Raw genomic sequence first — 24,687 nt, forward strand, 5'->3', positions numbered from 1 at the left:
TTTATTCAAAGATACAGTAGAGAGAGGAAAAGGTCTTCTAAAAATATCAGCATATAATAAGCCTCAGCTTTTGGCAACAAAAAGCCAAGAAAATGGAGAGGAAAGAGAAGAAAACAAAAAACCAAGGCTTGTGTGAGTAAAAATATCAATATTAACTTTAATTATGATTTATGAACAACAGTGCCAAAGTGCTGCATAACTATAATAAATACATGCCCGTCAACAAACCGATTGAAAAAGATATTCCAAGTGCTACTAGTAGTGTAATTACATCCAGATGTGCAGTCAGACATTTTAAATTCTTCATGCATCCATTGCTCTGACAATAAGTTTCAGGTTTCTTCCTGATTGATGAACTGAAAGCTCAGAATCCAGATCTAATGAAGCAGTTCTGGTTCTGGGTGCTGTGCTTCTCTTAAGAAGTATGAAAAATGGCATGCTTTTAATTTGAAGGAAAATTGCTGTAAAAAATAGACTTAGGAAAAATGTTTGCACTAAGAATATGGGCCACAACAAAACGGCATGTCGTTCGTTCTTTCAGGTTAAATTATATCTTGTTCCTCAAAGCAAGAACAAACTTTTTATAATCTTCAAGGATTTTCAAATTACAAGAGCCAGTAATGAGACATGCATCTTATCCCTACAGAGATAAGCCTGGTTTGGGGGTTCCTGTTGGGTCTCCATGTATTTAAAACCAACATCTCTGCAGGAGTAAAACCACCATGGAAGTAAAACAGGACTTTTGGAGTGGAGGAGAACCGACTTCAAACAGTTGGATATCTGAGTCGGCCTACTGTCATTACAACCAAACCATCTGAAATCTCATTGGATTGTTCAATTAGTGATTGACATGACACTTACCAATCAGCTGGAACAGAGAAAATCTTGGTCAAAATTGCAAGATGAAATTCACATACAAGCAAGAGAACTTAAGCGTTTAATTTCACACCTTGCTTTTGGCTTTGTACCTGTAAAGGTTTGTGTAATTATTTTTTACAGATACAAATCTTTTCTTCCACACAAATTATCTAGGAAAAAGCACACGAAGGAAAGGTTATAAAACTCAGCTCACAACAATACAGTCTGATTATATAAAAATATTTATGACTGGAATTTGAGCCAATAAAGTCACATGTAACTGTTACAGTCCATATTAGGCACATACTGAAATAATCAGCAAGACAAACATCACTCACCATTCATCGGTAATTTTGTATTAAACATTCTTTAGTGTGTTTTGTAATAAGTTTTCCTTTTGGATGATCAAGAAAACAGGAAAAAAAGTTATTTTAAAAAGAGGCTTTTAGTAGTAAATTGCCCAGCATTTTTATTTTGGTTTTTGTCATGTTTTTATGAGTTAACCTCTGAATAAGATGGATTTTTATTCCAAAACAAAACTCATTAAGTGGCTTTAATTGGCTTTAGCCACAACAAGCATTTCTTAAAATGCACAAGTGCTAAAATAAATTACTTTAAAGACTTACAAGGCCAAAACACGACTTGCAGACTCAGGAATGTAAATGAAGATTTCTGCTCTCTGTTCTACCTCATGTATCTTATCTGAAGTTAGACCTTTACACCTCAGGAATTAATAGGTTTAGTTAATAGTTGTTCAAAAGAAACAAACATTCAATGAAACTTATGCTATTAGATAACACATTATGCAACTTATACCTTTCCTGCATATGTACTGCTTTCTTTGCTAAAGATGTTTTATGCTACATGAGATTTTAACAACTGGGATCTAAATTGAGACTCTCAGCAAAACTGTTCTACTCTGAATCCAGAGATATCAGGACCTAGAGTCACTGTTGAATGCTGAATACCAAAAGGGGAAAGGGACAACTTGACAAACATGCGTGGATAGAGAATGTCACTTGGAGCATGACGAGACCTTTAAAAGGCGAAGACACATGAATGGGATCCAATCATTGCTTGATTGATTTTTTGCCAATCCCAAGAGAAACAATTTCAGGTCTGAGAGCAGCATCAGGAGTCTTGGGTTAAATGATGTTTAAAGAAACAGTATGTGCTATCGACCTGGGCTCTTTCCCATACAAAACGCTTTGCATTAAATCTGTGTTAAACTGTTCCAAGCGCTGGCCTCCATGCTGCATTAAACCACTGACACACTAGCTCAGGGGATTGAACGATGATTAAATTGAGATTCAGTGGAAGATAAAGACATAAAAACAAGCCAAGCTCAGAGAGTATTTGTAGAAATAATTTCACTTACTTTAACATTTGTCTGAATAAAAAAAAGCACAAACCTACAGTAATCAGACAGACCAACCCAGTACATAAATTCATCAAACAACAAGAGATAAATTTCCACTGCTACACTGATGGTACTCAACTTTATTTATTCATAAATCCTGGTGAAACCAGTCAGCAAAGTAGACGTCAAATTCTTTAAGACACAATCTGAGTGGATCTAGACAGAAGTTGTCTTTGGACTATATTCTTTGAAAAATAAATTGCCTAGTAAATCATTTAATCTTGATGGCATCAAATTGGCTTAAGGTGATAAAATAAAGGAGCTTGGTACTATTTTTGTGATACCAATGCACAAAAACCTGTGCATTGCCAATACACAGTTTTGTCAATGCGCAGTGATATAAACTCCCATGTTAAACAGGTTTCTAGAATTTCCTTCTTTCACCTGTGGAATATTACCAAAATTTTAAAAAATCCTGTGCAAGATTGGAAAACCATTCCTTGTCTTTGTTGCTTGAAGGCTGGACTAGTGTAACTGATTACTATCTGGAAGACCAAATGAAATGAGTTTCTTTTCACAGAGTGCCTGGAAGTCTTTGGAAAAGGAGTGAAAAATTCTGTTTGGCAAAGAGTTTAGAAAGCTGTATTAAGGGATGTCCAATTTGCTGGTTTAGCCTGTTTGGTAAAGACGCTGTCCTGACCACCTCCAGCATGTTAGCTTGGAGGCAGCGCTTAGTTAATCCAGATGAAGCCAAGCTGGGGTCAGAAGGTTGGGTTGTGGATGGGCCCATTCTTTGATACAGTGAAGATCATTGTGGCCCTCCGATCTAAATCAGGGGTTTTCCCCACTGGGAGTGTTAAGCAGCCTGTTGAAAGTGAGAGGTAGCCAATCAGAAAGCCAAATTTTCCTCCTGCTTTATGAGGGGAAATTACAGAGGGGAATCCCAAACAGCTAACAACAGCGCAGTCCGAAGTCCAGCGGACATGGGAGATGATATGTGGAAACAACATTAATGTTTATAAAACATTTTGTACAAAGAATACAGAAATGACGAGGGGAGGAGTTGGAGCAAAATCGCTACGTTGATGAACCCGGTAAGTTTTCAGCTGTTCTTCGTTAACGTGTGTTAACGTGTGTTTTTGATATTATAATGACAGAAATTATTACTAAAAAAAGAATAACAAATAAATAAATAAATCAGCTCCATTGAGGGGGGCCCTTCGTGGCAAACTAAGCGGCTGCTTAGTTTGCTTATGCCTTGAGCCGGCCCTGCCATTCTTCTCACAACCGTCCATTTGCTGTCATCGCCTTCATTCGTCTTTGGATAGACCTTAGTCTTCTCATTTCTGTGTGGCAAATGTTTGATGTGTGAAGCATGAGTGGGTGTGCAGCGCTGCATGTCTACCCATTTCAGGTCTCCAGTGGGAGTCTGTTACTGAGGCTCGCATTCATGAAGAGATGACAAGAGACAGAAAGGTGCCAAAACAGAAAGCTGAGACAAACATGAAACAGGTGTCACCAAGGGAGGAAAAGGCAAAACATTAGACTCAAAGAAATTATCCCGAAACAGGAATACACAGGAATCTGAGCTGTTTTCCTTAAACCAATTAACCTATTTTCCATCATTTGCTCCACTTCTACTTTTTCAGTCCCTTTCACCGAGTCTCATATTGTTTTATCCTCTTCCATTCATTATGCTTCATGCATCCTTGTGACTCATTTTGTGAATTTATAAAAATGCAAAACAAATTTTTTTGTCAATGGATCAATATTCAAACTTCGCACATTGGACTTCATGTAAAATGCTTTTCCTTTTTTGATCCATCAATCCTAAAATGTAAATCTTTGGATTAGTACCTTGTGGAAAAGGGCAACCATCAATAGACTAAACAAAAGGTTATTCTGTCAATGCATATTGCTAACAAACCTATTTAAAAATTAACACATTGCAAAATACCAATACATTTTTCAGCTTCCTGATCCAAATTTCCTTGAGTTCATCTTGGTTAATATCAATGACTGTTTAAAATGAAGAGCACTGAAGGTGCCATTGGTTTGTTTATTATTCAAGATGCAATAGTAATAGTAATATAGATGTAACAGTAATATCTACATGTTGCTGTAGTAACAAATGGTTGTTCCTGCATCTTGCACAGCATGAGCTCATTCATCACATTTATATCCTGTATTTTATTCAAATCAGGCTTCACTGTCAGAAGGCTTTTCCATGTTTTTCAAGTCTTTTCTAAAAAATTTGAGGTGACGAGAAAATCATTTTCTCACATTTCTGTTTTTCATAAAGAAAATGTAATATTTAATATGCAATGACTGAACAAAAGGTTTTTTAAAAAAGTTCCACTTAACTCTACCCAGAAGTTTCTCCAAGTCAACTTTCCCATTAAAGAAGGTATGACAGGACTGTAAATGCAGAACGCATTAAAAACATAATTTATTCCCCGGTTTTTAAAATGAAGTGTTTGACTGCTGGTTCAGAAGCCATTACATTTAATTTTTAATGTATTATGCAAATGAAAAGCTCATCAATACCCCTTTTATGGAATAAAAAAATAGAAAGATTGGCCATCTGTGGCCAAGAATTAGTGCGTGAACGTGTTCCTGTGCGTCTCTTTCGGATGCATTGCTGTAAATGCAAATGGGTTGAAGAAGCCTGATCAGCAACAGTAATAAAACCTTCTGTAGATGTTAAAAGGGAATTTTTCTGAGGGGTTAAAATTTGACAGAAACAGTCTGACGAATTGTTCAAAATGGAGACTTTTAGAAGTGATGCTCACTTTGCCCTAATGTTTTAAATCAAACCACTACACTTGTTAATTACTATGAGGCTGCTCTTTCTTGATGTGCAATATTTCTTTAGCATCCAACAAATCACTTAATTTGGACTCAAATTTTTCGCTGCAACAAACTTCAGAAAAAAAAAAAAGTTTACAGCTCTTACACTTGTGGCGGTTCTGCTCTTCCAAATATAGAGTTATGACCTAGAATAGAATATACTTTATTGATCCCTAAAGGGAAATTGCTTATTTGTTGAATGCTACTCCATCTTAGGAAATAAATACAGAGTTTGTAAAATATAGATATATATAAACAAATAAATAAATAACAAGCAATCTCATGCATTATAATAACCAATGAATAACCTATAAATGAGGATGGACAAGATTTTAATCTGTTAGCACAGACTTGGACATTGTAAAGCCTGATGGCAACAGGCAGAAAAGACTTTCTGTGGCTGGAAGACAGAAGAATTTAATGGTTTCAGGTGGAAGTACTGACAGGCGTCTTTCAAGGTTTGAAATGGAAGCAGATTGAGAATATGTTGTACCTAGAAAAAAATTTTGTTTATTGTTTAAGCTTTTCAAATGTTTATGTCATGAACTTTGGATTATTTCTGCTTTTTTGTCCCCAGAAGTCAAAAATCAGTTTTTTTTTTTTTGTTTTTTTTTTTTCAGAAACTCCGAGTTGTGTGTGTCGTTCCCATCTTAAAATAGGAAGCAGAGATGAAGTTGCGCCCCACCTAACACACACTGTCAGCTTATAAGAATCATGTTTAGAATTATTTACACACACAAGCCCGTACCTGCCAGTACCATTGACATTTCAAACCGTAATAACTCGCCTCCTCTCACATCAAACACCGACTCAACCCCTGGTGGCAGGGAAGACTGCTGTGTTCATGTGTTTGTGTTTACAAGACACAAAATTGTATCTGTGTGTTCACATGTGTTGTTAGAAAATATTAGGAGAAAAACACTTTGCTGTATAATGACTTTGACTGCAAACCTCTCTCTGTCGTACCGCTGCAGATCAAAGGATTGCAGCAGTGCCTTCACAAATGAGCAGTAATTTAGGCTCTCACACACAACACACACACACACACACACACAGAAAGATCACTGTGCAAAAAGCAACAAGGCTTTAAAACAATAAAAGTGTTGTGCATAAGTGCAACAGATTTAGTCCAATCAGTTCTGAAAGCAGGGGTAAAATCTCTTGACATTTAGAACAAGTATCCTTAACTTCAGTAGGATTCCAAAATATTTCCTGTTAGTATTCTATATATTTGATAAGAGCCAATAAACTTCCACCAGAACAGGTCCAAGACATAAAGCAGAAAACAAACTTCTGTTATGATCCTGTTATCATTTTTATGTATATTTAGGATTTACTTGCAGCAATGCTGATGCTACAGTGGCCCACACTGTAAGAAATGCACCTAATTGCATCACTAAAATAAGTTAAAAAAAATTAAAAATTAGAAATTAAACAAAATAAAAAAACCAGAGGAAAACAATTTGGAGGACAACATTGCAGAATACATGTAATTTTAGGTTAAATGCATAAGTAACTCTAGTGTAACATGTGGGTGTGGAGATATAAGGAGACAAAGAGTCGACATTGACGACAGAACTGTTAAACCCAGACCTGGATGTCCCAGTAGAGAAACATTGTTTTTTAAAATCAAAACTTTCTTAAGGCAAGTCACCAAAAAGTGAAGAGAAAATTATTGGGCTATTCAAAAATCACTGAACTTTTCTTAACTTTATCTTATTGTGCACCTTAGTCTACAGAGCAGCAGGCCTGAACCCCGACTATCTCAAATATCAGCTACCATTACAGCTGCCAGCCTCTCATATTCACCCATTCACTGTGCAGTTATTCAAACTGACAGTCCATATGAATGAATGACTGAGAGTATCCTCCATATTTTTAACTTGTCATTAGCAGGTGACTGTCTAATCAATTAATAAATTAAATTCATTTAGCAGATTGCACACACTGTAAATCTTGAGGTGTCATTACTGGAGCTAATCAATGAGAGACCAGGAAGAGATCAGAGTTGTGCTAGAAAACGTATCAGAGTGATGAAAACATTTTGAAACCTACTTTTGAAGGAGTTCTTAGAAGTGATGTTTCATCATTCAGTTCAGTCCAATACAGTCATCCAATGTATGATAAAAACATACACTGTTTTTATCATACAAACATTTTTGGCTTTAGTTACTTTACCATACAACCTGCAGCCCAGATAATATTTTAACTTTTTGATGCAGTTTTTGATGTGTGTGTTTCTAGTAGCAACAATGGTGTGTTGCCACAAGGTTAATTTCGCTGATTTCACTCGTGTATTTGAGGAGGAAAAACAAAAACTTCCACAGCGCTCCGATGTAAAGATGTAAAACAAAAAGATTTATTCCACAGTTTCTTGCGTTATCCTTTACAAGAGCAGTCAAATCTTAAATAACCTCCACAAAACAAACTACGGTGAAAAACCGCGTGGCTCTGTCGATTCTCTCTTGCAGCGAACTCGCTTCCTAATCTCTCTCTCCCCTCCGTAACACTCAGGCTGCTCACCTCATTTGCATAAATTGCAAAGTGGCCAATGAAGTTATAAGGCACACAAACTTAAAATAAAACACTTAAAACATTATGAATTTAGCTACATGCAATATAATAATGCTTCCTAAATCTCAACAAATTCACTTATTAAATTACTAATTAAACAAATAAGTTTTTACAGTAACGGAATATTTTCTACATTAACTTGGCCTCCACAAATGGTGTTGCGTAAATGAAGCTTTTCTTCATACATATTGATGTGGATCGGTCAAAAGTTGCCTCTAGCATCAATTTTATTTTTACTGTGTCCTATGTGACGATTTAAAGCCTTGGTTATTTCTTTAGCCTGGGCTCTGATTGGAGTAAAAAGAAAACCTGATTACTGTCATGTTCTGTAGATAATCCTGGTTTCTTCATGAGCCTTTCAGCAAAACTATAATGTATTTCCATTATGGATCTTTTGCTGCATTTTTATGTGTAGGGTTTGCTCAACTTCAAAGACTTGGAACAATGCATGTACATCAATAAAACAGTTCCTACAGTGATAAGAAATCAAATTGTAATATATTGTGACTGGTAACATCATGCAGCGTTGGTTCTCTCATTGAGAACAGTTTGAAGTCATTTCTCAGGTCTTTGCAGATTTAAAAATAAATATATGCCAATTCTAACAATGCACCATGTATTTGTATTGTTCTGTGCATGAGAAATGATTTTAAAAAATACAAATGAAGTGATGCTATTTTTTTTTAACAGTGATTTGAGTTTTCCAACCGTCTCCTTGGAGTGAAGCTTTTCTGGGTTACAGAGACAGCGAGGGATTAAGTTTCCTTTGTGCCACAATGTAAAAATCCCTGTTATTAATAAACCCCTGAAACCCATGAGACACTCTCTACCCCCACACCAGACTGTTCTCCTATAATTGACTCATTAATTGACTCATTTAAAGCTGTCTAATTAATTAATAAATTAAATTAATTTAGCGGATTGCACACTTCCCATTTAACATGAACTACCGTTCTTGATACAGAAGGTGATAACTTTTGAGAATGAGAGCAGGAGAACTATCAAATAAATATGTTTCATGGTAATAACCACTAATGTACAGGCTAATTACTGAAGTAAATTGATAATTCTGTCTTAATTGATTTTTTAAATCAGTGGATTTCCTACTGCAGGGGAAAATAAGAGCTGATCAAAGCAAACGTAAAACATTCCCAACATTTTCTTGTTGGGGAGGAAAAGTAGAAATTTTAGGGTAAAAACTACAAAAAGAAGTGCTTCACCTTTGAAATGGACAATAAAAACTGGACTTCATCCCTCATAAACCACTGATGATGACTCAAAAGAATAAAATGGACTGTAACCTAAATATTTCACATGAAGCAAAATGTCCTGTAGGAAATATTTCCAAAGCAAATCAGTGGTGCTCCATATTTCAAAACAGTAAAACTATATCTTGTACAATTTTAAAGGCTTGGTTTCCAGAAACATCTGGAAAGATGTTAAAGGTAGTGGAATGTTCTCTTGTTTTTAAAATCCATGAATTAAGGAAAATATTGATGCACAGACACCATCTTCTGAACAAACAGATTCCTAACTTGGTGCTTAACTTGAAACAACAACTTCCATTTCTGCTGGGATTATAATTGAATGAAATAAAGGTTTCAATGGCAACAACTCTGCTGAATTACACATTTTTGCTAAGTTTGCTATTTTTAATATGTGCTGGCATAATTCAGCTCATTCTTAGAAATTTTTCCCAGGGTTGAGAATTTTGGCACTATTGATAATTACTGACAAAAACTGCTGCAAAGTCAGGAAAATAAATGTTTACATCTACCAACCTTACCAAAATGTGCAGTTTTTAGTGCTTTTTAACCGATTGCAAATACAAAAAGGTCCAATCAGTGCTGTTCTGAAACACTTCAATATGAAGTCATTGTTTTAAAAATGTGAAGGGCGCATTAAATATTCAGCTCTTTAAGAGCTACAACTGTGAAACTGTGAGCTGCCTAATCATATCCTCCATGTTTCTCTGGCAGACTTTAGTCTGACTGTCATGCTTTCTCTTTTTCTTAGAGAGCAAAGCTTTTCTCCTTGCAAACCTCCTTTGGAAGTTAAACTTGTGCATTTTAAGATTGTGTAGGCACACACTTTCACATCAACACTAGCAGAACCTTGCTGCAGGTCCTGTGATGACACTTTAAAGGTTCTGCAGACTTTTATAGCATCTTGGGGCCAACCTTCTGGCTGAACCTGCCTGTACTGCCAGACCGGGCCATGTGAGTTATTTTAGACCCTGGAATAGTGGATTTAAAACTCCTTTGAGTCCTCTTTTAATCGTTTTTATCTTGTTCTTGTTCATTCTCCCTTCAGTCAGAAGTGCATCCGGGGTTTAAGGGTAAGGACCGTTAAAATGTGAGCAACAATGTTCCTGTCATAGAGACCTGATATACTTATAATTTTAGCCATTTTTTAAGAATAAATGCAGTGTTCTGATTTATTCCACGCATAAAATGGTATTGTTTACCCTTATGTTCTACAGAAAGTTTTAAAAAGTTATTTTCCTCTTAAGTGTTCTAGAATGTCAAAATATGTTCGACCATATAATCTGCTGCAATTCCTGTCCAGGTGAGGGATTATGTTTGACTCCTGAGTGACAGAGACGTGGTTGAGCTGTCATTTCATATCTCTGCACTTTGTTTGGAAAATGAGCCTGCAGAGATCCGCTGGTACACAACACCACTGAGCAGATGTTCATGGGAAAAGCTCTGAAGAAAAACTCAATGAAGGGAATGTGAACTTTGCTTCCGGTAAAAGCTTTGCTTGGCCACCTCAGGTGAAAATTGACTTTTTTCCCCTTCTACATCGATTTAGAAATTCAGGAGAGTAGATCCTGTAGAAAACCATTTTTGTGAGCACTTAGGACTAGATTGTCCCTGTGGCAGCAGTCCACCCATTTTCTCACATCGAAGGGGGCAGGAATGGAATGTTTTTAAAACGTGTTGGAGATTTTTTTCCAGTGACCAAGCAAAACAAATTAGACTGCTTTCCTGTATTTTTCTCATTCATTTATTTTGGTTTACTATCAGAAATTGGTCCTTTTATGAAAATAAAAGACTGAAGAAATGTGTGGAAGCGGAGGGAAAGATATAAAACTGTCTAGTCTCCAATCCATCAAACCACAGAATAACAGATATAGAATATATAATCCTGCAGTAGAAAATACACTCTGAAGAAAGAGCAAAACTTTGAAATCATTAGTCTACACCTAGAACTAATTAATACACGAGTCAATGGTAATTCTATATGGCACCTTGATTTAGACTTGTGTTTGTTATTTTCACACAAACCAGACTTTTCTGTAAATCCTGTGAAAATCCCAGGAAGGAAAATCCCAAAAACAACTTCATTTGATTCAATGTGAATAAACTAATTTAATCTTTTAGTCAGTGATGTGATAATGTGGGAAAACTATTCAAAATTAATAAAGTAAGCATATTTGCGGAAAGCATATTTGTTTTCATTGTTCATTTTAAAAATCAAGTAACTAACAACAAGCTTTCTCCACGTCCATTTACAGGATGTTTGGCTCACTTTCATGGATGTAAATCATTTTGCACAAATTGTATTTGCAAACAGAAGCTGAAGAATCAGAAGTGGAAAATGGCAGATAGCATCAGAGTGGTTACAAAAAGGGATTTTAAAAATACTGTTTTATTTAGCATATTTTTAAAATTTCCTCCATTTGACGTTAGTTTAAAAACACTCCATTTCTCATTTAGATGAAAAGTTTTTGATGGAACATCATTAATTTTGCAAAGAAATATGTTTCATGATTTGCTAGCTTAAATGAAATTTTTATTAGATATTGTAATAAAAAATAAGTTAAGTACATTAATTTCATCATATTAAACCATCACATTGTAGTATTTGTTAGATTCAAATTCTTTCAGACATAATTCATATTCCATGGAATATGAATTATAAATTTGACATTGTGCAATAAATGGAGAGCTTCTCCTTCCAGCCCAGCTTCATCTTTACTACAACCAGAAAAATCCTCTCATTGTCCTTTGACACCCTCAACATACTGGGATATTTAAGCAGCGTGAATAAACGTTTGTCCACTTGGAAACATTTTTATAAAAAGTTTTTAAGATGCTTCGAGTCTGAAAGTCAAAACAAGGACAATACTGTGTAGATCATGCATAAAAATGCTAAGACATTTCTGCATGAGATAAAAAGTCCTTCGTAGGAATAGGAACCCAAAAGCTTTGTTTGGTTATTAAATATTAATACATCGACTGAAATTAGGTCCTTTGAATATTTTCTGGCAGTTTCTTTTTTCTGTGTGCACAGACAAAATATTTTTCTTAAATCAGACTTTTTTCCCCCAAAATTTCCACACAAACATACATCTGACTCAGTGGTGAGGCGCACACGTTCTCACAGTCTCATGAGAGCAACTCCAAGGAGGTTTGGGAGTTCAATCATTCAACAAGACGGGCTCTGCAAGGAAAACACACACTCCAAATCCCTGCAGGACTGAGCCTGCAGCGGTACACCTCAGAGCCAGGGGCTGATTTTGATTCAGCTGCTCTTTATTTAAATCCTCAGAGACTCTCACCTGCCTCTCTGCTGGCTGCAGAAGGAGTTTGTCTTCACAACAAAGCTTTCACAGTAAGGAAAGTGAGGAAGAAGTGGGGTGCATAAACCAACATGCCAATATGTTGTGGTTTTAATTCATCTCTAAACATAAAGTTGTGGACTCTGAGAAGGAGTCTGCATGCTCCTGCAGCTCAGCTTGGAGAGTTGCTCCAGGGCAACGCTTTGAGGAAGATGTACTTTGTTTTTTCATTTCATGCAGTCACATATTTAAGTTGGATTCTGTGTTCAGACAAAGTTTTCTTGGTTTTCTGTGCATCAGTTGTAAGAAGCCACTTGCGTAGTTAAAGGGTTAGTAGTATGCATTTTCCAGGCATATAGAGCCATTTCTCAGCACTACCAAGTAACTATAAAACCGTGAGTCATAAAAATGCTGCATGTGTCAAAAATAACTTGGCAGAAATTTGACATTGCAATTAAAATTGGGCCTCTGTTTCTTTAAAAAGCTCCTACTCTTTCCGACTCTCTGCTTTCAGCACAACATGACAACAGTGATTGTCCATTATGCCGTTTACAACTATGGTGTTGGACTGAGAAGTACCGTATTTTCCGCACTATAAGGTGCACCACATTATAAGACGCAGCTTCAATGAATGGCCTATTTTAAAGCTTTCTCCATATATAAGGCCCATAGAATAGACATTACAGTAGAGGCTGGGGTTACGTTATGCATCCATAAGATGGAGCTGCGCTAAAGGAAATGTCAACAAAACAGTCAGATAGCTCAGTCAAACTTTATTACCGTAATAGATCACAAACCAGCTTTCTGACAACTCGCTGCTGCTTTATTCTCATGTTCTACTGCATGACTGAGCGCCTTGAGTGTAAACTCTGCGTCGTATGCGTGTCTCTTAAAAAGGAGCCATTTTGTGGCCTTTACACAAACGGAAATGAAACAGCACACTTCGCGCAGTCATATATCCCAGCATGCACCACGCTCTTCTTCTTCTACGGGGGAAAATGAAGTCGGAAGCTGCTTACCGTAGTTGTGAGACCTGTTGTGGCTCAATATTGGTCCATATATACGGCGCACTGTCGGCTTTTGAGAAAACTGAAGATTTTTAGGTACACCTTATAGTGCGGAAAATACGGTAGTTTATATTATGAGCTCAACAGACATGCAGTTCCATCAGATGTTTGCTAATTGCTGCTGCACTAAACCAGTCCAGCAGAGTCTGCCGTTTCTGCAGAAACTGAAACGTCACTGCCTGCAGGCATCCTCGAAGCATTCTATTGAGCTGTATTGGAGTGTGTTGATATGCCCCCTGACAGTCTGGTAGTCAAGCAGCAATATGGCAGACAACAGGTCCCAGCAGAGGATGGTGAAAAGAGCTGACATTTTCCACTGGGTGTTCCTTCCTCCAGGATCTGTTCCGCTCCAAAAACGGGCATTTGAATGATGTTGGAGGCTCCTCACGTGGAACGCACACCTGAATGTCATGGTGTGTCTCATCTGTTACTCGACAACTATTGCCACATTCAACGCACATTAGGCATATGTTGTTGAAGGGCACAAAGATAGAACATATTTCACTTCTTAAATTGGGGATGAGTCCAAAAAGTCTCACTGGTAGGCCTTTTCCAGTGGAAGAACTCTCTCTCTCTCTCGAACTGGTTCGTTTTAGATGCCGTTGAACTAGTATGCTGACAACACAAGGAACAATAGATGGAGAGAAAGAAAAGTCTCTGCACTCCACAAACAGATCCACATTTGCTCTCAAATCCACCTCGTCTGTTTCCATGAGTGTGCAGAGACACAAAATGTAACCACCCCCCCCCCACTGGGCCTGCAGCCGCATTCATTTCTAGTCCAGGTGATGCATCAGAGTAAATACACACACTCTCACACACAGAGCTCATGTGATGAACCTGAGTGATTAGATGCACCACCAAGCCCAGAAGTGCAACCCTTTATTTCCCTCGTTCTTCAGTTTTCTCTCAAACAACATCTCTACCTCTCTCCATCTTTCTCACACACACACACACACACACACGCACACCCATTAAATATTTAAGTGAAGAATCAGTGTAATTACTTGCAGCTCGAATGGGAGTCACATGGAAACACACCAGACAGATAAACAAGTGAAGTTACAGTTATGTCTTCAGTACCTCACACCATCTCAAACATGGGCATAATTACTCATAGCTTTTCTCTGATTGGTCACAGGTGTTTTCTCCAAATGAGCATAAATGAAACCCATTAATCGTTGCTGGAGGCAAGGCTGAGCAAGAGTGATTAGCAACAGTGGGCACTCTGCAGCAGAAAAATGCCCGCAGGGAGGAGATGGATGGAAATAAGTGGTAGGAGAAAATCATCCTGTGGATAAACTCTGATTTATAAAAGCATGGACAAAGAAATGGACAAGAGAGAATTGTTTCATGAAGGGTCTGAACAATCCAGGTCTAAACTAAAACAAGAAAAAAAAAAAAAAAGCTTTTGGAGAGACAAAGGGATTCTCCCCCAACACAGCATAAAGTAAATAAAAAATGCAAATCCTCATTTAAAACTACAACTAAAAGTACAACCAATTCTGCGTGGTTATGATGACTCATCAAGATAACTGCGATATCTGGGAACTTTCTTCCCCAGTTTTACTGTTCTTGAGTGGATTGTGCTCTCCCATCAGCTCCATTGGCCAACTTCTATTGAGAAATTGCTGAATATTTTTCACTTAGAGTACAAGAAGGACATCATCCAGGCAAGAGGCAGAGCTTTGTTTCCCACATCGCTACTAATGGCTCAAGGGGAACCGCTGTGCTGAGAGAAAAGGGGTAGAATGGATGGTTTAATGGATCAACAGATGACTGGATCAATATAACATGGATAGACTAAATTGTTAAGGGGTAAGATTAGGATAAACTACACTTAGAGAACATACATGACAGGAATGATGGCTTAAAAAAATACTATGGGGCACTTTTCATCTCTCTACACTTGGTCATTTCTTTTTTGTGCCTTGGCTCAAAAAAATAAAATGAAAGGTGTCAAAGTAGGATAAAGCGGTTGAGTGGTACTGCAAAGTATTAAGAGCAATGAAGAGGATGAATGAGTAAGATGCAGAATTTGCTAAAAATAAAGAAGGCTGTGATGAAAATCTGATATCTTTAATTACAGCTGAAATAAGAACTCGATCTGCCACAATGAAAGAAAAGGCTTCCATCAAACATTTTCCTCCAAACGGTGGATGAAAGAACGATGGAGAGTGAAGAGAGGGTAAAAATATGTCCTGCTGCATTACACAGCTGTGCATAATGCAATAAAAAGTACATGAAAGCAAGAACAATCTAGACACATGATTCTTCTTCATCCAACTACTTTACTTACTTGGTGCTAGTTGGTCTATTCAGCAACCCTGAAGTTTTAAAAGGTTTTAAAGGACTTTTACAAACTTTAGAGCGTACCTTTAATTTGAAAGGTACTTCCACTCAAATTTCTCCTTTCAAAACATTAATAAAACTGAAAAACCTTTCCAATACTTCCAGCTGCATTATGCAACTTTTGCATGAATTATGTTTTCTCCATATTTTTTCAACCAGTTGCTATAATGTGACAGTATATTATCAGACAGATAATTATAAAAAAGGAAAAAGCTCCTCTGCATTCTGCTTGTGATCCAACATCCAATGAGAGCAAGGTCTTAGCACTGACAATCATGTTTGTGTATGTGCTGCTAGTGCTTAGCCATTGGTGATGGCAGATGAAGTTTTGCTGGAAAAGTAAATAGTTTCTTCACCATTATTACACTGAGCAGTGCATTAACATGTTTGAATCACCAAAAACCTCCTCCTGGCTCTGATTGGTTGTTTCTGACTGAGCAGTGGATTTCTGCAGATGGCAGTAGGAGCACTGGGAGAAGGCAGAGGAGCACAATGTTTTCACAGATTATCAGTCTCATCCCGTTTAAAACTGTGCCAACATAGTAACAGTTTTAAATAAATATTTAAGGCATTTTTGTAAAATAAACATACTGCAACTCTTCAGGGCGTGCTGTGGTGGCGTAGGGGATAGCGCGACCCACATTTGGAGGCCTTCAGTCCTCGACGCGGCGGTCGCGGGTTCGATGCCCAGACCCAGCTGACATTTTCCGCATGTCTTCCCCCCTCTACTTCCCTCTTTCCTGTCAACCTACTTTCTAATAAGGGACAGTAGAGCCCACAAAAGACCCCCTGGTGGGGAGAAAAAAAAAAAATAAACATACTGCAACTTTGAAGCTAGGGCAATTGAACTAGTGACAAAATCTTTAAGTTCTATTGTGTCAGCAGCAAGTATCGACTTTTGAATTTAGTGTATTTGTAGCCAAGGTGAATTAATTGCTATTGTCATTTCCCCCTTTTTATTATGAGCGACTGTGTAATTGAACGCCCCTGACTGCAGCGTTCACAGTAAGTCTCTACAAATACCAGAGGTTTGCACAGAAAAGATGGTGCAGATACACACACACACACACACACACACACACACACACACACACACACACATATATAGTCCAAGTGGTTGAAGGGCATTGAAACACAGGTTACAATTCCATCACTGTGGTCTGCTCACTTTGATGCTGTGTGCAGTGTTGATTTAATAAAGTCAATCATGCAATCAGGATACAATCTTCAGATATCCTGAGAGAAGAGATCTGCCCTGGGAGACGTAGACAACCATTCTAGCTATATGGGATCGCTGAAATGCCAAAAACAGGACACAAAAAAGACCCTGGGCTGACACACACACGCTTCATTTAGAAGTTAACTAAAATGACTTCAAAATGGAAGTGAGTTGCAGAAGGGGCTTTTTCACCTGGCATTAAAGGGCTCAATGTCAACAGTTAGGAAGCTGGCATCCGGTACTGTGCTCCCTGCTGTGTCAGTATCACATGTCGCCTCTACTTAACAACCTCCTCCATCACTGAGCAGCCATCACCAAGGTGACACCGCGAAGCTGTTGCTGTCGTACCCTTGGCGACTGTCAGTTTTGTAGCCCATTGTTGTACCTGCAATGCCAACAAGCCGAGAGGAAACAGAAGAAGGGTGAGTTGGACATTTTAGTCTGTACAAGATTTAAAGAAATGCTTCATGTTTGAGCGCAGCTCAAGAGAACAGAAAAGGTTGTGGAATAAAAAGCATCTTTAAAAGGGAATTATTTATCTTTGATTTGGGACTGAAGGTGAAAGGGGATTTATGTTTCACAAAGACTTTAGCGAAGAGACAACAGATATCTCTGCAGGGATCAGTAAATGCTGCTTTTGTGCAGGTGTGTATTTAAAGGGAATAACTCAAACAAAACACTACCAATCTAAATCAGCAGCAGAGTTTGTGCATTTATAGTTGTGTTTATAAACAGTTATAATCCTGAGAATAATAACTGGGGTGTACAATACATTTACTACAACAGCCATCAATCTCCCTCAAACACAGTTTAAACACAGTGAAGTCTGTTGCAGCTTCCCCGGCTCCAGACCCCCCACCCATCACTATAATCTGCTCAAACATTTTTCCCTCAGGAAATACATCCATGGTGGAAAGAGGCTCATTCAAAAGGTGATAAAATAATCAATGGAGCCAGAATGCCACTTTTTAAAATATCAGATCTAAAGCAATCCGTCCAAATTTAATCAGGATATGGATTCACCTGTCAGAAACTGGCTAAATTAAACCAAATAGGTGTGTTCAGGTAATTTCTGGGATATAATATTAAGACTTGAAATGTCAATGGGATAATACAAGCTCATTCAGACTTCGTCCAGATAGCTTTTGTTAAAATGTACTTTATCTTTCCTCAAGCTGAATTATAAATACAAGTCAGCCAGTCAATCACATTTACAACACATTTATAACCGTGGAATAAAGATGAGCTGCTTTCACAGAAAGTAGAAAAGAGAGACTGAAAACTACATGCTCACCTCCTTCTCTCTGTTCCAGTGATAGGAAATGGACAAAACAAAATGCTTCATCTTCCCCTCATCGACATTTTGAGTTGTCAAGATTTAGAGAATCCCTTTAAACTAAACTGCCACATACTGAATGGCATTAATATTTTTTAAATGTCCCTTATTTTAAGTATTAGTTATTAAAAGATGAGTGTTTCAGTCTCTGATAATCTCAGACTGATAAAAAGAAGTAATGCATTTTAATTTCTGCCATGGAGGCTAAATGTTGTCACAGCTAATATATTATTGCTGGTTTATAATCTAATAAAGACATTGATGTTACAAAATAAATGTGTTCACAATATACAGATACTCTTATTAACATGCCAAAGTCTATTAGAATATAATGTCTTGGCAATATTTGCCCATTCAAGTTCTAAAGCCACCGTTCCTGGCTATATGTTCCTGCCTCTAATTCTTGCTTTTGTAGAAGTTACAGCAGGCCCAGCATATATTTTGAGGTCTCACATCTTCCTTGAAGGGCACATCGATTGAGCTATGACTGCCAATAACTTAATGTTCAGAGACAGATAACTCCAAAAGATAAATAAAAATGCAATGTTACACTCCAAGTTGTCTCATGACTATATCAGGGCAGAGAATAATTCAGGAATCACAAATTAAAAATCAGGAAATAAGTCGCCACCTCAAGTTATCTTGTCATAAGAACATAAGAGAAGTCAAAAAATTCAGAGGAAATACAGCCGACTAGATATTCTGTGATTTGGTTTTTAAATCAACAATATACAGACAATCCTAAGCTTTGTCTGTCTGACATTTCCAGTTGATACATTCAGAAAGGCACATGCAAATATAAACACAAAAAGCCTGTCAAAAATAAACCAAAAGACATAACTGGCATGAAAATTCTGTCAACCGGCTTGACATATTGATAAGGCTCCAAAGCCTGAGCGATTATCATCAAACCCTCACCCAGCAACACAAAGACTTCAGTTTAAAAGTACAAAGCTCCCAAAGGTTAATGGGATTCCTCCATCCACAACAAAGAACATCTTTAGTTTTTGGAGAAAGCTATTGGGTATGTCAGTGGGTGATCCAAGGTTTCCTCAGTGCAGACATTTGCATTAAAATTTATGTCGATCAACTCTCTTTGAGACAGACACTCAAAGCAGAAAGGTTTGCACACATGAATGACAATAAGTGCTGCCTGGAGTTCGGCACAAGTGAGTCCCTTTTTGTCCATCATGAGTTGCTTTTAAGTAAAGTGCCCTGAGGTGATACTGTGGTGTGAACCAGTTCTATATAAATAAACTAAATTAAATGGTGTTGCACATAAATCACAGGACACGCTAAAAATCTGTGTTTCACTTGAGACAAACCAAAGACCAAGCTTTTTAAGAAACTCAATTTCTCACATTCCTGGAGGCATTCAATTTGCTCCTAACTGAAGTATATGTTTTCTTTGTAACACATTTTCCTTCTGAGTGTTACATTTGGATTCCTTGGAGAAAATTACTAGTATTTACCATGTTATTTTATTTATTGTTAGATTGAAACATTTTACCAACTGAAAGTGTCCTCAAGGATGATTGAACATCAGAATCTATGAAAATATGCCAATATGGTGGAACTGGGCCTACACAGTTGTTAAGAAGTTGGAAATTCAGAAATGTCATACTCCATTTTACAAAAAAGTTCTTTAACTGAAAAACTCAAATCAAAGATTTGCTGGAATGGATAGTTTAAAGAATCAGACTTTCCAACACAAGAACCACCACAAATTAGCCAGAAGTTCATAACATGAGTGACTGTAGACTCATGTCATTAACAAGAAGTACTAACAGTATTTCTCTAGAGACAAGACAAAGACTAAAAACTAAACAGTTAAGAACATTTATGATTCATTCAAGATTTGGAACTAGAATGAACCTGAAGAGGAATTTATGAAAAACATGTCAAGTGTTAGGATTACCAGTTCTAAGAAATACTAGACAGCTAAAATTGACAAAAGTATCAGCTTACCCCTCCAAATCACCGAAACTGGGTTTGGCCTCCAGAACTAACTTTGCTTGCCAGGCAGAATTGTGTCAAACAGACGGGATTATGGTGTGGATCTGTTTTCAGGAATCTTGTTGGACCTGTTAGTTACAGAGAGAAGAACTGTTAAGAAAACTGTTAACTGTTAAGACTCTTGCAAAACCTTTTGAATAATTTCATGTTCCCAACTTTTTGGGAACAGTTTGCAGACGTCTTCTTCCTGTGCCAACATGATGTTACACCAGCACACAAAACAAGGTCCAACCAACCTTATGTTGACTGGATGCTTTAACGACAAACAGACACCAACTTCTTTGGAAAGAAGTTACCAAAAAGAAAAGAAACTAACAGTATTATTTACTCCAACTATAACAATTTTATTTCCAAATAGTCTACCAAGATGTGCAACATTGACATCAAATAAAACCCAAGAGTTCAGTGAGTTTTAGTATTTGTTTATATGAATAAGAAAGGAAATTTAGAAAGTTGATGATAGTTAGGAAGAGTCAGGAGGTGGATAGGTCATACCATTGAATGCTTTTTAGGTTTATAGTCAACCTAAGTTTAGTCTGCTAATTATCTGTTTACCTGAATTAACTGAATAGAACTAGGAAGAAAATTGATGGGCTTTTCAATAAAGGTTATAGGTATTGTGCATAGACACTGATGAAATGTACATTTTGTGGATATTTCATAGACTTTCTCAAAATGCTTAAAATTATCTCATACCAGGAGAATGAAAAAATTGGCTGCTGAGTGCTTGAGACTGCATCATTGCTACAACTCCAGACCAGTTACACATTCAAATTTAAACCAATGACTTCTACATGCCAACGTAGTATGCTGTATGTGTCTAAGTAAGGATGTAAAATAACATTAGTAAAAGTTAAAATTAGTAACTGCTGTTTAACAAAATATAGGAAAACAGGGTTTGATTTTGACTTGATTTCTATAAGAACATTGTTCAGATTAGCAGTTTCACAACTGAGGAATAATTTTGTTTTACTCCTAAAATATTTGACCTCCTACTTTCTCTGTGAAATCCAATTTTGCAGTGATTAGCATAGTCAGATCCCACTCCCCTGCAGATCCTGCTGTGAACATAATAATAGCAGGTTCCTTTATAATCATGTTAGTGTCCAGTGTTACCCTCCCCCTGTCACACATCTTGTCTTACAACACTGAATAAACATTACTTACTACAACTGAGGTTCAACTTCAATTATCACTCTATCATATCTTTTTTTAATTAAAAGAAATCTTGCTTGTGGCTTATTTCCTATAGATATTATCTGACACTTTTCTCAGAGTTAAGAAGGCCAAAACCACAAAAATCCAAGATGCCTAGACTTGGTTTATCTCAACATTAATGGAACTGATGCTTCCTGGGATACATGAATGGATGTTAAGGCTGTAATTTGTGGAGAATTATTCGGTTTTGTCCTTTAAATTGCACATCAAATCTCCGAGGGGAATTTAATGCAATAATAGCTGCTTTTTAATAATGGTTTCTATTTTCTCTTTGGCTCAGATTGTTTAGATGGACAGCTTGTTTGAATCCAACAAGCAGGTGTGACCTCCATCAAGCACTCAACAGATGTCTGCTTTCATTTGAAAGAAGTCATCCAGTCTGATGGGACGTAGAGAAAAAGAAAATATGTTTTACTCAACAGGGAAAAGTACCACGGTGTATTTATACGCAATTTGAAATATGAAAGTTTAAGGGATTTTACTATGTATTTTGACAAAAATGATAAGTGCATATTAAAATATTTAGAGCACTCTGGTGTTAATACAAACCAAGCAGCATTGTGAGATGTAAAAGGACGTCTGGCATTTTGTTTCAACACAGACAAATGGATCCATTTTCATTGAAATTAGACGATGAAGCAGAATGAAACGCCTGAAATTGCTCAAAGTATGGCTGCCGTGATCCTTATCATACGGCCATTAGTAGAACATCACACAATTAACTCTTGAGTCTGAGGTCCTGAAGTTTTCTCTCCATAAAAGATCTCTCTTTTTTTTTATTTTTTTTTATTGACGTTACGACAATTATTCTGTCAGCTGCATTTTGCATCAGATGTATTTAATTAAGTTGAATTTCAGAACATTTTGTGATTCTTAGTGTTATAGTAAGCAAACCAAGTACCTATATTTTTTCTTGATTGGTTCCCAGCATTTATTGGCAAGTTAGATGAAAAATCTGTTAACTAAATTCAGCAAACCTGATGATGTTTATATATGGGAAATCTTTTAATTCTTGAACAGCCACTCTCACTCTGCAGAACATGAACTATAAAGTGAAAAGTAGAAATTAGATTAAAAAAGAAAGATCTCAGGCTCCTAATGACAGTACAGTCCAAGCCTGTATAAGGCTCTACCTTTTGTCATGGGCTGGATTTTAATATATTGTATACTGCTATTAGTGTCACTACATCAGGGATCCTATAAATATTGAGACACACCTTCATATTTTGTCTATTAATATGTCAGTATGGTTCTTGTGTTAGAATTCAAACTTTAATAGCTGCAACTGCTGTGCTTACAGGCAGGTAATCAGTTTCTACACTCTGTGGCTTTAGGAAGCACTAATGAATAATTAAACACCCAATATAGCTCACATTTTCTTACACCTGTACAAAATAAGAAGCCTGGATATGAACTAAGGTCCCTGTACTGACAAGATTGTGGACACATTGATTAATTTATAATGAGCTTACATGTTTGTTTATGGATGCATGAGTCTGTGTCCATGCATACAGGTGACTTTAGGGGTCACTGCACAGGATCTGATACACACAGCCTGTTACAAAATGACACAGGTAATTTAATGGATGCACATGCACAAGCAGGACACAGTGTTCACACGCTGCCGGCTTTAAAATTAACCATCAGCACAGACAGGAAGACAAAACTTGGATCTAAGAGGATGTTTTTAACTCAACGTCAGAGAGGTGCTGCAGAAACAGAGACTTTCAAAGCAGGATTTCAGTGCAGGAACTGTAAAAAAAATAAACAGTGCTCATAAAAAGCAAAATAGCAATTCAGAATGGTCACCAATGCAAAGAAGTAACTAAATTAAGGCATTTTTCAATATTTTACCAGAGTAGTAGAGAACAAAGATCTATACTTTGGCTTTAAACTGCATCAGATTGCAGTCGTGTTTGATTCCATACATCCTGCAGCTTACACAATTTACTTACAATGACTCATCAGCATAGTCATGTCTTTCACTCTGCCTGTTTTCATGAATTCAATGGATTATTAAATATTTAAATGTAATGAAACTTTTTGCAAGCATTTACTCAATGTTTGTGCTCAACATAAAATCCCAAATTCCATCAAAGTGAGGCTTCATGAGAAAGCTTCACTTTGAAACTTATAGTTTAAGAAGCTCAGCTCTGCTGCACAAACAAGAGCCAACTTCAGCTACTCCAGTCTCACCTTTCTCAGGAAACATCCTATCAATACCTGCAGCACAAACACTCCATGTTCACAATTATCAATGCAGTGCACACCACCTCTGCAACAGCACACAAGATATGCACAAACCCAGCATGTCAAGTCTGTAGTACCTCCAAGAGAGAAACAGCAGCAGCTTTTAAAGTTTCTTCATAGAAAATACACAGCCTGCATGTGATATGCAGAGTTTTATTTTATATCATTTTTGGGACATATAGCTTACAAAATTAAGGCTATAAAGATATTTAAAAGCATAAGAAAATGTGGCTACAAACTTAGGAAGTAAATCTAAATGCTGAAAGGTGAAAGAGAGAAAAGCAGCTTTTTTCATCAAAAATGACCAAAAATTTATGGAGGAGTTGCAAAAACACAATTAAGTGGGTAACTATTGCAACTGGTCTGAAGCACAGGATGCACATTTAGAAACAGATTATGGAGAAAAAAACTTTACTTACTCAATAGACGACATGATGGTTGCAGCACAAGCAGGGAAAGTCATACAGTCCGTAAAGACACTGGAATGTGAAAACAAACCAGGAAGCAGGCCTGGGATCTGACACAGGAGGGACGATCCAGGCAACAGGTGTGTTAATCGCAGGGACAGTCAAAGGTGTGAGGAAGGGAAAAATCTACACAAATTAAAACAGGAAGTAATTGGTGAATTCTTGGTGTAATGTATCATAGGTCATAATTGGTCCAAGTTAAGTTAGACATTATGAGCAGCAGCATGGTTACTTTGCAGCATTCATAAAAAGTTTTGATTTCTGCTTCTGTAAATATTTGCAGATCTGTGAAACACTTACTAACATCCCATTAATAATTTGCCAGGCTCAACCTACCGGTAATCCTCAAATCAGAAAAGCATAGCAGAAATTTGAAAGAAAAAATATTCACAGAGAATCAGACTACTACTTTTCAACAATACAAGAAACCTTATTCCATTTGAATACTGTTTTGCTGCGTAGAGATCATTTCCTAAATCAGAACTGGTTGATGTTTAAGAAGAGTGGTTGTGTTACAATATTTTCTGAGTGCCAAATGATATTTTTCTTTAAT

At 37.0% G+C, this 24,687-nt stretch overlaps 1 long non-coding RNA gene across 3 annotated transcripts in view; it reads right to left on the reverse strand.

The window, feature by feature from the left end:
• The window catches only part of LOC122833957, a 36,398-nt gene extending 12,175 nt beyond the window's left edge, over positions 1-24,223 (reverse strand). Inside the window, exons 1-4 of one of the 3 annotated variants that reach the window (XR_006371090.1) lie at positions 24,087-24,223; positions 20,152-20,267; positions 17,040-17,232; positions 16,453-16,922 (exon numbers count right to left, since the gene is read on the reverse strand). This is a non-coding gene — a long non-coding RNA (uncharacterized LOC122833957). Of the gene's footprint in view, positions 1-16,452; positions 17,233-20,151; positions 20,268-24,086 lie in introns of those variants that run through there. The other 2 variants (XR_006371091.1, XR_006371089.1) reach the window with 2 other exon arrangements.
• Positions 24,224-24,687: the final 464 nt, after the last annotated feature.

This window comes from Gambusia affinis, linkage group LG07 (assembly GCF_019740435.1).
Source record: "Gambusia affinis linkage group LG07, SWU_Gaff_1.0, whole genome shotgun sequence".
Classification (NCBI taxonomy): domain Eukaryota; kingdom Metazoa; phylum Chordata; class Actinopteri; order Cyprinodontiformes; family Poeciliidae; genus Gambusia; species Gambusia affinis.